This window comes from Lacerta agilis, chromosome 2 (genome assembly GCF_009819535.1).
Source record: "Lacerta agilis isolate rLacAgi1 chromosome 2, rLacAgi1.pri, whole genome shotgun sequence".
Lineage (NCBI taxonomy): Eukaryota > Metazoa > Chordata > Lepidosauria > Squamata > Lacertidae > Lacerta > Lacerta agilis.
In genome coordinates, this window is record NC_046313.1 from 55,209,848 (window position 1) to 55,222,332 (window position 12,485).

Consider the following 12,485-nt stretch of genomic DNA (forward strand, 5'->3'; position numbering starts at 1 on the left):
AGTCGTTCCTGAGAGGTGAGTACATGGTAAAGGACACTCAGGGAATGTTGCTATTTACCACTGCTCTGCCTCATAAGTCGGACTCAAGGGCATCTTGGGAGCGGCCATCATCATGTTTCTGAGTCACCATATCCCCTACTAGTGACCGCCAGGAAATCTACTGGGGGCACAGAGGCTCTTGGTGTTAAGATTATGGTTCTTATAGTAAGCATTTCTAAGTGGGACGAAGCTCACTCACCATGGGATGGTTGTTTTTAGGGTTTTTACTGAGTGCGAAGGATGTATGGGTTCTCCTTTCCTCCTCTCTCAACTTTCAGATCAGCAAAGTGGATGAGTCACACCATCTGTTTGGTGGATTCACACATGTCAGTGCAGCCCACCGTTGCATGAGGGCATCTGTGGAGCGGGGCCAATAATTTTAGGCTGCATTTACAAGAAACAACATTGCATAATATGATATGGGAAGCCAGGCAGTTAGAAAGACCTTGGGAAGGAATGTTACTTTAAACAAATTGAGTGCCTGCACAGAGCAGATCTTCATAGTTGTATACTTTATCATCGAGGGACAAAGTAGATTGATCCTCACAAATCAATGTTGTTGGTTTTTTTTGTATTATTGTTACAGGGTATATAGGACCTTCATAAAATAATTCCATCTCATTTGCATTAATGTTAGGTATCTTTTTCTGAGAAAAGTATCTTCGGCAAAACCTTTCCTGCTATTCAAAGGGATAAAGGGCAGGCCTTCTGTGGTTTTCACCCAGGTACATGAATTTTAAGGGGGAACACATCCAAAGGAAGAGATCCAGCCTTGACTACAGACAATAATTATTAGAAAACAAATCCAAATACTGCCTGTACCCTTGTCCTGTTTGCTTGGGTTGTGAAGCTGGGGATGAAGGAATGGCAAATGCAGGCTTTCAGCATCAAGTAGATTCACTTTAATGCTTTCAACACTGACTACAGGCTTTCCAGTTCCATGTTTGTAAAGAGGCAGGAGATTTCTTTAAGGAAAGAGCTGTATACTTTATAGAGCCACTGGGATGGTAGAAGGAATACCACTTTGGCTATGTACTCTTCTACCACATGCTTTTATAACTTACATAAGTGTGCTTAAAAGGGGTAACATACTTATTCCGAGCAAAATTGAATAACATCTGTTTGAGCTCTTGTTCACTTTTTGGATTGTTTCTCTCCCCACCCCATCCCCTACTCACAATTTACACAGGCACTCTAGCAATATACTCCAGCTCTTTTGTGAGTTCAGCTTTTAGCATAAAAAGCCCAGGGACAGTAACCTACAATTTTTGATGTTGTGAAAATGCAGGCATCTGCTGAAAGTTTTCACCAGAACTTGGAAGCATTTTTAGAATTTCAGGTAAAGACTAAACTCAATTCCCTTCAGTGCTGGGGTGCCAACTGTGAGATTAGTGAGCTACATGCATCCTACAAGGCTCTCCAATCCGTCCTACAACTGATGCTGCCATTTTGGTTTGGTTGTAGGGCACCAACTTTGAAATAAACTGGGAGATCACCAGGCAGTAGAGGCTAGATGGCCACCCTTCAGGGATGTTGGCTTCTTCTTTGGCGATCACTCATAGTCCCTAAGTGACTGTGGAGGCCAATTCTGGATCCACACGTCCTTCCACTGTGGGGACATAGGTTTCCGGGTGGGTGTTGATCATGGTGAGGGTTTGCCAAGCGTGCCTTCCTCTTAGCACGTTTCTCCCTTGCGTCCTGAGTTCGAGTGTCTTCAAAACCCATGACACCTTTGGTAAAGGCTGTTCTCTAATTGGAGCAGGCCAGTGTTTCCCAATTGTTGGTGTTTATACTACATTTTAAAAGATTTGCCTTGAGACAGTCTTTGAACCTCTTTTGTTGACCACTAGCATTACGCTTTCCATTTTTAAATTCGGAATAGAGTAGTTGCAGCGATGCTGTAATAGTAGTGTGATGTGCATACTAACACCAGCAGAGGTGAAATACTGTAACTCTGAACATCTCTGCAGGGCTGAAGCTGAATACTGCATAGAGACAAATCTCCACTACTGCTTCAGAAGCAGTTACTTGAAGACCGAGCCTTGGGCAGGTGGTGCAACTTTGTCTTCCACCTTCACTGAGAGGCGCCTCTTCATTTAAATGGCCCAGCATCCTCCTGGGATAGTTTACTCTGACGGAGTAGAAACACTGGCAGTATTGGAACTTATGAGATGGAGTCCTCTGTGTCAGAGGAGGGCAATGCAACATCCTCAGACTGGAGGAGTACTGGCTCCATCAACTCCTCTTGCAGAAGTGCTTCCAGTAGGTTTGATACATCGGAGGGGGGGGGCCTGGTCCATAGGGAAATTTCCTCTCTGAACCGCCAGCCTCATCTCCTGAAGAAGGTGACTCTGACCCCAGGGTCATGAAAAGTAGTGGGTTTCCTGTATCAGCAAGGGATACTGTAGGAGTAGATGACCCATGGGGCCCCTTCTAACTCCATGATTCTAAATAAATTAAGCTGTCCCCCCCCCACTAAATATGAAGAAGAATGCACAAAAATTTGGTTAACAAACAAGCAAACAAAGTGGAATGACTTTCACTTGCACAACGGGACTGCCTCCCTTTCCCTCTTTGTGCTTCCTACATTATTCTGGGGTTTCTTCCAAGCCCCCAGAGAAGATTTGGTGAGAGCACAGGGTAGGGGAGGAGAGGAGGAGAAAATCCTGTCGCTCAAGTGGAAGTCGTTCCTCTCATGTATTTATTTTGTTGAATACCATCCAAACAAAACAAGCAAAGATGTTCCAAAATGAATGAATAAGATCAGAACCTGGTGAGTTTTCCGCATGTTTGTACTGCAGCACACATGTTGCATGACTTGCATTCTGCTTTATTATATATATTTTGGGTTCTTCTCTGTGAAATACTGAGAATCTTTTAGCTGAGAACTGGGTTCATTGTAGAATGAACGCTCTGGGTAGCTACTTAAGCTGTCTCTGTGGAGATTCAAAGGGTCCATTTGATTGAGTTAATTTCATTGCTGATTTACTTTGTTAAATATGTCCACTAATAGGGGGAAGAGGAGTTGGCTGAGCCAGATGCCCTTTGAAAATTTATTGCTGTTCTGAGGAATTTCTTATACATACCAGAACCAGGAATCCGAGGAACAGGCTGTCATGGCAAGTAAAGCAATATATGGCGTTATCTTGATAGCCAGATTACACAGTATCTGCTCACATAAAGTCATTTGGGGAATATTGTTTGGTAAAGCCACTTTGCTTTGGATCCACTCCTTTTCCCATCTTCTGATAAAAAGACCCCTAAACACCAAGCAGTTAAAGGCTGCCGTAAAACTGAGAAGAAACACTGACAAAAAAGACACTTTATCAACCTCCATCTGGGAGACAAGCCAGCTCTTCCTACTTCAAGTTTATTTCTCCCACTCTGCTTTACCTCAGATAATGTCTCATAAACAGTTAAGAGGGTCATTTATAAATGTTTCAGAATGGGTTATTCCTCTCATCATAGGTTCTGGATCCCTCGACCTTAAGCTACACAACATGATGAAAAGTCAGAGTAGAAAGTCAAAACTTCTTGACAATTTGACACTTCTCAGGTGGGGCCTGATCCAGAACAGCTCTTTTTATGTTCTTATTCTGTCTCTCAACGTTTTTAATGACAAGATTTGCATTTTAAAAATGGAAGCAGAGTTAGCATTAGCCATTCTTTTGTTGTTTTTAGTTTGGCAGTTTCTCTTTCAGTGTATACAGCTGCAGTAAAATACAATACAGTAAAAGGAAAAACCTCAAGAATGTTTAACCAAAATTTAAGATTTTTAGAGACACTTTACCAATGAGATATGTAATAATCACTCTAGTCCAGTTACATAATACTTTTTGTCTTCACATGGATAAACCTTTCTATGAAAATACAAATTGCTGTTTTCAAACCTGGAAGTTTGGAGGTTTCAAACCTGGAAGCTAGAAATGCCCACAGCTAAACTGTAACAGCTGATCAACGAACAGTGTTTTATTGGAAAATTTCAGGTTGCTTTTAAACATTTTGGTCGCAATCTAGTCCAAGTTAAGCATGTTTAAACTCTGTTAATTTCAGTGGGAGAATGCAGTATCTTCTGTGTTACACACTGAAATCAATGCGACTTCAAAAGTGTTAAAACTTTCACTGAATTGTGCACATTTTATTTTATTAAAACAGGATAAAGCTCCTGTGGTCATGCTTAAATTTGTATTTATTTATTTATTTATTTATTTATTTACTGACTGAAGAATAAGCTACTTCTAGGAGAAGTGTAGTGTTTTAAGTTTTTAATTAATTTAATTGCACCCACAAAGGTTGAAAATCTGAATGTCTTGCTTATAAAAGACAGAGAAAAACTTTGAAGAATTATTATTGGATAGGCACTCATGGTAGCCCAAAGGGTGATATAATTAGTGGGTGCGGGGAAAACCCACTGTCAATTAATGATTTGCTTCAAAATAATGAGAGCAGTCACTGGATTAGGTAATTTACCCAAGGTCATTCTGGAAGACTGTCGCAAAGTTGGGGATAGCATCATCCACACCCATCAGATTACTAACTAGTAGCCTTAATCTTACAATAGATATGTGGCAGAGAAATTTTAAATAAGTACTGTGAAGATTTTGCTCTCAGTTCAGCACCATGAGCAGAAAAGCTATGCCTAGCAAACAAACCCTTTAGCAAAATACAAGTATTTTGAAGGCAAAAGAACATTTTCCAAGACCAATACTTTGGCAATTTTATTCTGTTAGTGCCATTCCAAACAAAGATCACATTTTGAATATGGAATGCCATGTATTTACCGTGTTTTTACTATTCTGCTGGGAGCTGCCCAGAGTGGCTGAGGAAACCCAGCCAGGTGGGTGGGGTATAATTAAAATTAAAATTAAAATTATTTTCTTGCAATTTCATTTGAAGATGCAGGTCTGAGAAACAGAAATAAAAGGGTGTTTACAGCAACCATTGCCATTTTCTGAATGAAAAGAGCCTACCTGCAAAATCATTTTGGTGAAGCTATTTTCAAGGAATGCTTAACATACAAAGATGGAGATTATAATGACACATGGACTTACTCATTTCCCACTTTCAATGCAGTATACAGTGCAGTGAAATGAACAAAATTCGCCACCAGAATGAACTGCAGTAATCAACAGCATAGCAATGCTGTGTTATTCTGGAAGAAAATGATGCAAAAATCAAGAAGAAAACATTTTCTTGCATAGCCATCGGCCCCTCAAGACCCGGATCTCTTATTCAAACTTCCTTCTCTGGACACACAATTATGTTGGCATGTTAAGGCCTGAGAAAGCTCAGTCCCCTGACTGAGAATGCCTGTTCAAAGCCTATACCAGAACTGTTGTGTTCCTGTCACTCAGAGAATTAAAATGAAGACTTTTTTTTAAACAGTTGGTTACTTGGCCATTCCCAAGTCTCCTTTTTTTAATTATTTCCTTTAGTGTCCCTTAGAATAAGGTGCACACTGATGATGTCATTATTAGTACATGGCACACTTTTGGACTTGCTGTTTCCATAGGGTCTAGTGCTAGAAACACTGTCCAGCTTCTGGTTTGAATTGGGAATTTCATTTTATGTTGTCTGATTCTGAAAGGAAATTCAGTTTGTAAATTTAATCGTAATTTTCACATGAAATAAATCAGTCTGCACATTAGAGAAAGCACATACCTTAAATATGTGTTTATAATGGTCCACTTTCTTTTACAAATAGCAACTGTGTAGGCCCCCAATGTGGTCTGGGACTATGGTGTAGAGGGCAGGTTTGGGGGTGGGTTCCCCCCTTTTTCTCTCCTACCAAAAAGACATCGCCTGAAGCTGTTTACCTCTCAAAAATGCTATTTCAAGCAAAATCACATCTTTAAGGGCAAACAGCAGCATTGGAAGCATTTTTGGGGTAGGCTAAATAGCTAAAAGTAGAGAAGGCTTAACTAACCCCTTTATCCATGCCACAATCTGAGGCTGCGGACATACCACACATTTAAAGAACACCCCACCGCAAGAATCCTGGGAACTTTAGTTTGCTATGGATGCTGGGAATGGTAGCTCTGTGTAGCTGAAGTTCTCAGGATTCTTTGGGGGAAAGTTATGTGCTTTAAATGCATCATGTGTATGCAGCCACAGCCTGGATGAGTGCTCCTGGGGCGCTGTTATGGAGTGGTCCAGGGGACTCAAGCCCTGAGTCTTTTGTTTCAGGCCACAGAGCTCTTGATCCTTCCCCTCTTTCATTTTTTTTTAAAAGAGTGTGTACACTTCAAAGTGCATTACTGTCACGACTCCACTCACTCCTTCAATTTTCCAGTGCATCTATGCACATAAAATTCGCATATGCAGATGTACAACATGGGTCTGTGCCCTGCATCCATTAAATCCCTAGGAACGTCTCTTTGGGAAATCAGTTTTTGTCTCAAAAGTAGTTGCTTTTTGTTTTTCACACCCCCCCCTTTCCAGTTCCCACAGCACTTCAGCTTCTTAACCATGAATCCAGCTATGTAAAACCTCAAGGGTGATGCTAAGCAGCGTTTTTTAAATGTTATCCCCCCCCCCAAGCTGGAGAAATTCTCCATCAGACACCTCACACTTTAAAATGTGAAGGAAAGCCCGAACAAACAGAAAGAGTGCTTTGTTGCTTGCTTAAACCCCTTTTCTGTGGTGGTTTCTCCTCTGCAGGAGTCACTACCGGTAGTTCTTATCTATTGTACAGCAGCTGTTTTTTTTATGAATCTCCTTTGCAAGGATGCCATGAAGTGTTACCTGCCCAAAGCTGAAGATGAAGGAGAGGAGATTCCGGAAGGTGTTTTGTTTTGGCAGTTTGCTTTAAATATGGAAACGGAGCACATTCTAATTTGTGTGCATGCTGCCCCTAACATTGCCTGTCATTTAAATGCTGAATAAGCACATATGCCTAACATGGCTATTCCCCCCCCCCATTACAGTGGTACCTCATGTTACAAACACCTCAGGTTACAAACACTTTGGGTTACAGACTCCGCTAACTCGGAAGTAGTACCTTGGATTAAGAACTTTACCTCAGGATGAGAACAGAAATCGCACGGTGGCGGAATGGTGGCAGCGGGAGGTCCCATTAGCTAAAGTGGTACCTCAGGTTAAGAATGGGTTCAGGTTAAGAATGGATCTCCGGAACGAATTGAGTTCGTAACCAGTTGTTGTTGTTGTTGTTCAGTCGTTCAGTCGTGTCCGACTCTTCGTGACCCCATGGACTAGAGCACGCCAGGCACGTTTCCAAGATTCATGGTTCTTACATTCCAGGTTCCTATGCAATACTTTTCTTTACAGCATTGGACTTTCCTTTCACTTCCAGGCATATCCGCAACCAAGCGTCCTTTCGGCTTTGGCCCAGCCGCTTCATCAGCTCTGGATCTAACCAGAGGTACCACTGTATTCAAATTGCTGTATTCAAATCTGGATCGTAACCAGAGGTACCACTGTATTCAAATTGCAGATTATCAGATTTCCAGCTGCACATGTTTTTCCTAACTCCATATTTTGTGTTCAACTGCACACTAAGAAACACCACCACCTTGGTGCTAATTGTTGTCTGCTCAGGGCTATATCAATTCAAACTAGATGTGTTCATCCTCAGACTCATCTTGTTTCAGGCAACTTTGCTTTCTGACTTGTTTCCTTAATGAGGTACAGGCCTCTTGGTATTTGTTCCAAGGTTTTCACCTATGCTGTATTTAATATACTTTTTTTCCTTTCATTTTCTGTAGAAGTAAAATTAGCACATTGAAATGGAGCACACACAAAATATGATTGTTTCTGACAGGAGGAAATGAAATTGTAGGAAGGCCTGCAACAGCCTGTTTCACATTTAGAAATGTATATTTAGAAGGATAAAAACCAAAACCGAAGTAATGTAAATATTGTAATTAAATCCAGGGATTTCCAAATCCTAACACTGATTTGCTGCTTGGCCTTGAGATAGTCACATATTCTATAGGATCTCAGATACCAATGTGGAAAATATGTACCAGATTGAAGACTCTAGTAAACACCATGACAAAAACAAATAAGGCTCTTCTGGTTAATAAATCAGCATGGACATATTATATAGCTGTGTCCATTCTGTGAAACTCCCTTTCCAAGGAAACTTGCCAAGCAAGCTCCCTTCAGAATTTAAAGAGAGCCTTATTCCACAGAACGTTTGGGGGGCACTGGTGGATTCATCTGCCTGCTTCTGATGCTGCTATTTTGACCTAGGTTACTGGGATGGGGAGGGAGGATAGCTCAGCGGCAGAACACATGGTAAAGGTTTTAAATTCAATCCTGCCGACATTTTGAGTTACACATATCCCACACAGACCCTCCAAGTGTCCCTATTTTCCAGGGACAATCCCAGTTTTATAGAAGCCACCCTGGTTTCTGATTTGATCCCAGAATGTCCCACTTTCCCTTAGGATGTCCCTATTTTCATCAGAGAAATATTAGAAGGTATGGTAGGTTGCTGCTATTTATTTTATTTTAGAGTTTTTGTGCAAATACAAACAAGACTCGACGTGCCAAACAAATCCACAGGAAACAAAGCAAAGAACAGAAACAACAAGAAAAAAGAGGAAAAAGAGGGGGGGGGATCATGAACAAAAATGAAGTGAAATCAACTATACAATACTATCCCAAAACATCAGTTCTCAAACAAAGTACTTTCCCTTTTGGAATAGATCTCTTTTGTTATTCTATTTATTTTCGACTTCCATCTATCTCACCACGATTCATTCTATCTATCTGATACAGTTTCCCCCTGTATTTCAATTCATGTCCTCATCTTGGTATAAGGAAACATACTTTCTATTTACGGATTTATTCTAGGCACAACCAAATTTTGCTTGTTGAACCTTGTTGCTATTTTCACTGGAGAAATGTTGAAGGGTATGGAGTTATCCTACCCCTGAGACATCTGAAGGCAGCCCTGTATAGGGAAGTTTTCTTAATGTTTAATGTTTTATTATGTATTCATATATATTGGAAGCCACCCAGAGCGGCTGGGGCAACCCAGTCAGATGGATCGCATATAAATAATGGAATAAGGCATCCCTATTTTCATTCGAGAAATGTTGGAGGGTTTGATATCAGACAGCAAGTGATGTGAAAGACCTTTGCCTGAGATCTTGAAGAGCTATTTCCAGGGGTAGCCATTTCATTACTGTTTCAGTGCTTTCGTTATAGAGGTGATTAGAACTTTGGTTCTCTTTGATATTTATATTTGCTTTGGATCACTCAGGGCTTCCAAAAATGTTGAGAACTTTTAGAAGACATCTGAAGGCAGCCCTGTTTAGGGAAGTTTTTAATGTTTGATGTTTTATCGTGTTTTTAATAGTCTGTTGGGAGCCGCCCAGAGTGGCTGGGGAAACCCAACCTGATGGGCGGGCAGGGGCGTAGCAAGGGGGGGGGGGGGGCGGGGGAGGCCCTGCTGGGGATGACACTTTGGGCGGTGGCCCCGCCCCTGGGCTTTTTTAAATGCTATTTTTGGCACTGCCTGGGTGGAGCCGCAGGGGCGGCCAGCGAGGGGGGTGTCACCCCCCTCACTGGCTGCCCCTGCGGCTCCACCCCGGCAGCGCCAAAAATAGCCCCCCTTCCAGCGGCTTCTTTTGCTGCGGCATGGAGGCAAGGGGTGGGCCAGCAAGGAGGGGTGCCACCCCCTCGTCGCTGGCCCCTCCCTTGCCTCTATGCCACTCTCCACATGGGCCAGCCGGCGGCAAAAAAAAGGCCCTGAAAGGGAGGAAAGGAAGACAAAGCAGGCGCTCTGAAGTGCCTGCTTTGCTTTCCTTCACCCCCCTTTCAGCGGCTTTTCCCACTGCTGGCTGGCTTGCAGAGCCGAGGCATGGAGACACCCCTCCTCACTGGTCCGCCCCTCTCCCTGCCCCGACTTGCGCTCTGCCGAGGGAGCCCGGGTGGCAGCTTCGGACGTCTCTGCAGCCTGCGAGGGAGCCCGGGGGCGGGGTGTCGCGCTGTGTGCGTGTGTCATGACAGGGATAGCACTGTGATGGAGTTGATCCAAAGGCGCCCTTCCACATGCAAGGCATCTGCTTTAGCTGAGATTCCTGCTTTGCAGGGTGAAATATACTCGGAGTCAAGTGTGAATTTCATGCTCTTTATTCAGCTCATAGTAGTGAGGAATGCAGTTTCCCCAAAACGTTTGCTTTATATACACTATTTACTCAATGGGCCCCACGTGATTGGCTAATTGCAGGATACTCCTGTATGCCAATCGGAGTGCGGATTCACTTCCACCTGGAGCTGGATTGGGTGGCTCCTGCAGACCAATCAGACTGCTGCAATCTCAATCCTATTGTTCTGGGATCAATCAGACTGCTGCAATCTCAATCCTATTGTTCTGGGACCAGTCAGACTGCTGCAATCTCAATCCTATTGTTCTAGGACCAATCAGACTGCTGCATTTTGGATCCTATTCAACTCAGTACATAACACTGGGGCTTGGACTAGACGACCCTTTGGGTGTCTTCCGACTCTACAATTCTAGGATTCTGCTCATGGAAGGCCTTAAAAAAAGAAGAAGAGAAAGAAAAACCTTATGCATTGTGAGAAAAGTGAAACTAAATGCAAAGATGATATTCTGCTTGTACAAGAAGTTTGTGCAAGTGGAAACATGAGAATTTCATATCTATTGTAGCAATCTTTGCCTGCTTGCACAAGCTGTCACATATGCGTTTGTGCGTCAAGCCTAGGAATTGCTTTCCTTCTCACTGCTTTTAAAAATTATCATTCACTCCCTTTGAAAGCGGGAAGCCCATGTTGTACATTGGTTTTGCCCGCTTCTGTTGCATTTTGCAACTTATGATGTGATTTTAACAATTGTAAGCTGCCTTGAATGAGATACATGCATTAGCAGGACAGGGCAGAATTTCTCATATAAAAATGAAGCACCATCTGACCAGAAGACAGGACTCAGACTTTCCTGGAATTATGCCTCGTTGAATTCACTGGGATTTACTTCTGAGCAGGCGTGTACAGGATTGTACTGTCCGTTCCCTCAACAATAATTGTGTGGCTGCCTTAGAAGAACCAGCCAAGTATAATCACTTAATTAAACAACTTTGTGCAACTTTGTGCATGTGCAAAGTGGTCTCTTTAAGCCGTGGATGATCTGCAACCCACACATCTGTAGCTTTCTTAAAGCTGAATGACTGTTGCAAAACAGTAGCTGATATAGTATATGTTATTACAATAAGGAATGCATGTTATTTTGATATAATGCTTGGGCAGAAACTTAAGACTCAATCTGAAACAGGTGGGACTGGAGTCAGTTTGTGGGACTTTTCTTCCCCATTAACCACATGTGAAACTTCCATCGATATCCCTCGGTGCTGTGCTTCAAGATCAAGGGTACACGATGATTGTTAGTGCACGTAGTTTAAAATTGACTTTGAAAAGAATAGTTTATGGTTTGCAGCTTCCTCAGATGTGTACCCAGCAGGGAGCTCAACATCTACACCTGTTGGCACATCTTTGAGGCTGATCTGAAATGTATGGAAAAATGCATTGTTATAATCTGCAACAGTCAGTATAAAACTGGTGTCTACAAATGAAAGGGTGGGTTTGCTTTGATATATCAGCAAGATCAGGTATCCAAGAACCTAATTATATTGGGTTGTAATTTCTCTTGAAATAGCTTCAAGTGGAATTGGTCTAAAGAGGAAACAAATTGACACTGTCATCTTGTCCAGTTCAGTTTGGATGCTGCAATGAATATTCAGCTTTCAATGAATGTTTTCTGCGAAGGAGACCGCATCTATTACTTTATAAATGTGTTGTGAAGGCATATTTCTTTACAAGAAATAAGCATTGCTACTGTTCCTACTACTACTTTTTAAATGTGTGTATATTGTTCTGGCAATTCAGTCATTCTTCCCTTTAAGGGAAGCTTTTTGCAGACTTACGTAATTCCTGTGCTGTCAAAATTAAGTCTCACATTTTCCTTTTAGTTTATATTTTTCAAAGATGAGTAAAAGGCTTCAATTTATTTTATAAAAAGAATCAGCAACATATTTTACTAGCAAGGGACATTGTACTGAACTGTGATGTGAGTTTTTGGTTCCTGGGTCTAGGAATAGGGCAGTTGACCTGTTCCTGATGGGTGTTGCACATCTTTTGAAGGAAGAAGTTCATAGTCTGAGGGTGCTTATAGATTCTGCTTTGTAGACACAAGTGTCCTCAATGGAATTGAGCACCTTTTCCCAGATCCAGCTGGTTCATCAGCTTTGGTCATTCCAGGACAACGATAGTTTGGCCACAGGAACTCACGCACTGATAACCTCCAGATATGATTACTACAATGCATGTAGGGTTGCTCTTGAAGGTGACTCAGACTTGCAACTGGTGCCAAATGCTGTAACCCAGCTTTTAAGTGGAGCTGCCAGTTGGAGTGTGTGTGTGCTGGGTGTGCCTAGGCACACCCTAGTGTTTGAAGAATTCAA